The sequence below is a fragment of the Gobio gobio genome (genome assembly GCF_949357685.1).
Source record: "Gobio gobio genome assembly, chromosome: 9".
NCBI lineage: Eukaryota > Metazoa > Chordata > Actinopteri > Cypriniformes > Gobionidae > Gobio > Gobio gobio.
In genome coordinates this window covers 27495097-27501214 of record NC_137115.1, presented here as the reverse complement: position 1 = coordinate 27501214, position 6118 = coordinate 27495097, and positions in this window count along the sequence as shown.

The following is a 6118-nucleotide window of genomic DNA, read 5'->3' as shown; positions in this document are numbered from 1 at the left end:
TAAGAATTTTTCTCACCCATTTGGCAGATAATTGTGCTAGTTTTAAGCTAAAACTCACTTAATTTTGATTTTTTTTCCCCCCAGAAAACAAGGAAAAAATTATCTAATGTCATTTTACTAGTAAATACATCTTGATTTAAGAATTTTTTGATGTTTGGACTGGACACAAGAAATAATTACTAAATAAGAAGAGCATTTTTTGCAGTGTTAAGACAGAGGTAAAGTGATGTAATGAATGAACAGTTTATTTAATTGCATAGTAGTAAAATACTAATGTATGCTAATTAATTTCAGTTTTACCTTAAACTATATGCAAGCAGCTGTTCTGGGTTCTCCAGTGGCCACAGATAGTGTATTTAAAAAAAATATATATATATATATCATCTCTTTTTTTAAACGCATGTAATATCACTTTTTTAATAGCCTAATGTTTTTACTCTACAGTTGTGCAGTTTTAAGGGGACATATGGACATTTTAAAATGTATTTGCCGAAATTAGAAATGATATTTATATACAGGTTTATTTAAAATAGCAACATTTTATGTAAATTTCACATTAAATATCTAAATTTCTCAATTTAATTCATGGTGAAAACATAATTGTGCATATTAGTGGAAGTTTGCTGCCATCTACTGGAAAACAAACACTTTTGCTAGTTCTCAATAGTTTGTGCATGAATGCTAGATGCAATTACTTTTTATTTGTGTTTAGGCTGTAATGTGGCGTAGGTGCTATTTTTGTATAGTTTAACTATCATCAGCCTTTTAAAAAAAAAATTAAATAATAATAATATCATGAACATAATGACGGGGTAGAATGGACTGAACATCAAATAAAACAACAACAATAAAAATTAAAAAACATCAATACATAAAAAAAAAAAAACAGTACCAGTGTTTCCGCAACGTAGACTGAAAACATGTAGTGCTAAACCTTGATACACGGGGCACCAAGTAAAATCTTGCCTAGGGCAGCAAATTGGTCAGGGCCGGCCCTGCTCAGTAGTGTCATGACGTTTGCATTGTTCAGTCAGATATTTGAGGTCTCTTACCCCTGTTGTTGTCCACAAAACTTCAGTACCAACACAGTCCTGATGTAGGTTAGTAGCCTAACAACATATCCAGCCAGCCCTTACGTTTCTCATGACAAGCTGTGAAGCTCCGAGTGCAGCTGCGTCCTGTCACTGGCCGACTGCTGGATTTGTAAATCGCGTTGGTCCGGTTCGGGATCTTTATCATTTTGTTTTCTTCCAACGAACGCCTTGTGAAAGAATTTGGTCCTGCCATCTCCATCTCTACGAAACTGATCATCCTAATAAGGTTTTGGCGGAGTCGGAGTGACTGTGTCGCCCGCGCACTTTCGCTTTAGTGGCCAAGAGTGTAAAGTTGAATGACAGGTGACGAGAACCAATCAGATTGGATAAAATCACACGCATCCAATTCTGATTTGTCAGGGACGCAACGACCTGCGTCCGGCGGAGGATCTTTTAGAACCAATTAGAGACCAGCTTCAGGTCACATGCTGCCGTATATTTTTAGACTCAGATACACGTCCATTTGTCCGGCGTCCCTCACGCATGAAACCGCATGAAACATATTGAAGAACATATAAAATAGTTAACCCATCAAAGCCAGTTTTTATTAAATGCTGAGGCTCTTACTTACAGCCAGCACATCGTATGAGTAAACTATTTTATTTTTATTTCACTTTTGTATTATTTTTGTATACATGTATATTTCTAGAATTTTGATGCGCCGCCCCCCCCAGCAGCCCTATTGACCAGCCGCCACTGGTACTATATGTTGTCAACTAGATATCATCACAAGAACTTTTGAGGAATATATAATAACTGACAGACAGTATAATTCCAGCCGCTCTGTGCAGCTCGAACAGGAGCTCAGCTTTGCGGCTGAGACACGAATAGTCTATTAACTTAAAGCTTTTACTCTTAAACACAAAAGGCAGGTCCACTTTAATAAAAAAATAATTTTTATCAAACAAGCCAGATCAAGAGCAGAAAAAAAAACGCTCTCACAATTAAATAAATAATATACAAGAAAACTAGCCTTCTTCAATCTGTCTCTCTTCTCCAGTGGGTTGGGCTAATCCAAAAGAAGTGAAAACAACAGGGTGTTCTGAAGACAGACTGTTACCTGTGAAACAGGGGTGCTCTGAAAACACCCCCATTAGCAATTAGTGCTTTCCACCTGATCAAATGAACACGGCGCGGCAAAACTGATTAAATGAACGCAGCAAAACGGACAATACAGATCCACTTATAGCGTGGTGTTGTGACGCTTCCCCTCATGTGTATGTTGATGGGCGTTCCTCAAGTTTACCGCTATGGGCGTGCGTTTGAGCCAGCGGGGAATGAAAAACAAAGGACCAGCGAAAGACTTCTCTTCGCCAGTTGGTTGGGCTAATCCAACTAATCCGACTGGGAAATTACAGCCCTATTAATTACTGTAATTTGTAAGGATTGAACTGATTTCACTTGTGTATAACCTGTAGACTGCTGCCTTGCCATAGCATATTGGATTTCCATTACAAGTGGCTCAGACAACATTAGCATTAATTCGGTAAAATTCACTGAAATACTCAAATAGTTACAGTAAAGTTCTACAAAAAAAGCAGCTTGATTATATATTGGGTATAGGTTTACATTATAAGTTTATATTACAGGTGGGAACTTGGAGATAATGGCCACTGGAGGTGAGGAGACACAGGCCATGATTTTGGACTCCAGCACTGACACTACCACTGATTCCAGCACTGACACAAGCTCTGACTCCAGCTCCAGCTCTATCTCTGACTCTTCAGATGAGGAAAAGAAGAAAAAGAAGCGTAAAAAGAAGAATGGCAAGAAGAAAAGCAAAAAAAGAAAGAAGGAAAACAAAAAGTTGAAGAGGTCAAACGGAAAAGGAGAGCGAGGTATGGACACACTCTATTTAGTTAGGTATGAAGTATTTAGGTGATTATTTTTATTTTAGTGCTTTATACTTGATTTGTTGCATAGTGCACACTATCCCACAACCCAATCATCATCACTCGTCATCTCTTTTTTCGAATGACATGAAATCCACATGACAAAAGCTTAACTGTTCTGTTACAGCCAATAATGTCCAAGAATTCTCAGTGAATATCAGTGATCTTTATCCAACTTGTATTTTTACTACAGCTTTCTTACAAAGATTATGTAAGGAATTAAGTAAATAAAGACACAACATATGCTTACCTATTATGGTAATCAATAACTAAATATAAAGAATGTTCTCAACTAGGGCTGTGCGATAATGGAGAAAAATACGATATGCAATACCTTGTTAAATAATGCGATATTCAATATGCGATACGATATTGCTTTAGGTGTGTAAAATCTATTTATATTATATTAAAAAATATATATTTCAAAACTAAGAACGATACCATTTACTGTTAAAGAATGTTTCACATTCTTTCTGGGAAAAGAAAGCATCGCTACAACTTGACAGCAGTGTTTTAGCAAAAATTAAATGTCACAAATCTGACAATATCATTTTAACATCAGTGTAAACAAACAAAAAATGTAATGCCAATATTTAAATACCAAAAACTCTTTGACTTGGTAATGTATAGTTATATCAACCTAAAACTTAACATCAAGAACATCCAGGTAAACAAAGACTGAACTAGGGGTGGATGATTATGTTTGTTATTTTAATTTATCTTTATTAAATAAGAACTAAAAACAGTAGTCTTCACATGAATTAAATATACACTGATAAATAATAAAGCTACAAATGTTATTCAGCCAAGAGCACTGAGGGATTTTCTCTTTTTCTTTCGTTGTTTGACAGACAGCGGCAGGTTTACTGTGTTAGCAGGTTTACTGTATTAGCAGGTTTACTGTGTTAGCAGGTTTACTGTATTAGTAGGTTTACTGTATTAGCAGGTTTACTGTATAAGCAGGTTTACTTGTATTACCAGGTTTACTGTATTAGCAGGTTTACTGTATTATCAGGCTGTCACTCTAAGACCTAATACACGGATCCTATTGACACGCATTCGGTTTCTTTCCCCAACTGATATCGTTCACTTAAAGCATAACCGACTGTGTTTACATGAATACTCATGAAGACAGCCATTTTGACATAACTGTGTGTGTATTTGACTGTTCGAGTGTTTAACAAGACACAGAAACACAACTGAAGGGATCACATGCTTTCAGAGAGGCGGCTTGTGCGCATGTTTCGGTGTATGTGTCAGACAGCACACGTCAAGAAAGTCACATAAGTAACAGTCGTGTGCCCAGTCTATTCTCTACTATATGCGTCGACCTAAAACTTTCACTTTTCACAATGTTGAAGTAGCCTATTAAAGTCATTCAGATATTGCGTGCCATTGCGATATGTATATCGCGATATGTACATTTGCGATATTTCGATAATTTTGCAGCCCTATTATCAACAGTATTTACCTCAGTGTTTTTATAGCAATAATCATCAAATAGTCTTAATTGGCACACTTCCTTCACACTACCAACTATTAAATGTTCTAAATCAAAGAATAAGCCACACACTTTTATCCAAGTTGTAGCCTCCCTTTTAAAGAGAAAACATGTAGGAAACATTGGGGCTCACCCTGTGCCTAAGAAACCACACAAGACACAACACAACAGTCCTTGGTGGTTTATTCACATTATTGTTTTGTTTTTTTCAGTTGCCTCAATCGCAGATGTGGTGAAAAGATATCGGCGTGTCCTCAAACTTGTGCAAAGAGGCTTCAGGATGACCGCAGCTTTCAAGAAAGCTTCTGTTTCTAGAAATGCTGTGAAAGACACTGCAGCTCATTGCAGTCAACAAAAGTGTCCTAGATCAGTTCAAGGGTAAATGCACACTTTTGCAACTAGCACAACTCTGTCAGAAAAAAATTGTTGGTGAACTGGCAGAAAAGATAATTGAAATGAAAAACAACAAACAGCTCATCCCCTTTTCTGTCAAAAAAGACTGAATGTGGGCAAGAAAATGTTAACTAGATAAGTTAAAGGGATAGTTCACCCAAAAATGTCAATTCTGTCATCATTTACTCACCCTCAAGTTGTTTCAAACCTGTATGAGTTTCTTTGTTCTACTGAAAACAAAAGAAGATATTTTGAAGAATGTTTGTAACAGAGCAGATAGAGCAACCATTGACTACCATAGTATGTTTTACCCTACTATGGTAGTCAATGGTTGCTCTATCTGTTTTGTTACAAACATTCTTCAAAATATCTTCTTTTGTGTTCAGCAGAACAAAGAAACTCATACAGGTTTGAAACAACTTGAGGGTGAGTAAATGATGACAGAATTGACATTTTTGGGTGAACTATCCCTTTAAGTAGGTTGCTGTTAGCTAAATGCAAGTTCCCATTCAGTCGGTCACTCTCGACGCCACGTCGGAGTACCGACGAATAGGAATCTCGCTCGCGAGAGCCAATCTACTTCGAGTGTAACTAAACGAGCCAATGCACATTGGCATGCAATGATTGCACCAGGTGCTCATGCCACGCCGTGCGGGTATAAATGAGACACAGGTGATTGCATCAAATCAACCTTTTGCTTCGGAGCCGAGTGGTGAATGGTTTGTCCTAAAATCACTCTCTACAAAGCGTGTGTTAACATTATAACGAGTCAAGCTCTTCGGTGGACCTCTCCTCGTTTGGTGTTGGAGTGACGGCACTGCAGCGGGGTTGATTTCTCTCTTTCTTTTTCTATTTTGAGCAAAAACAAAAGGCTGTTCTCACAGCTGGTTCGGTGCGCTGTTAAGAGCGCTGAAAAGCCGTTTTCACGGCTGGTAAGAGATCGCCTTCTATGAGAGAGAGAGCGCGCATGTCAGGCTGCACTTTTTCCCTGTCTGTGTCGCCGCGACTATTCCCCTGTGTGCTTCAGCACCGCGGAGAGCAGTTTCCCTAAAAGAGCTACACAGTTAGAGCTTGCGTCTTTTTAAAGATGACATTCTATCTGTGTGTTTCTGGATGTGGTTGTTTCCTGTCCTCACTGACGGCCACGAACACTGTTTCACATGTCTGGGCGCATGCTGAGACTGTGTTCGTGGGTGGTCATGTTTTCTAATGAGAACATGACCACGTCGGCACGCCGG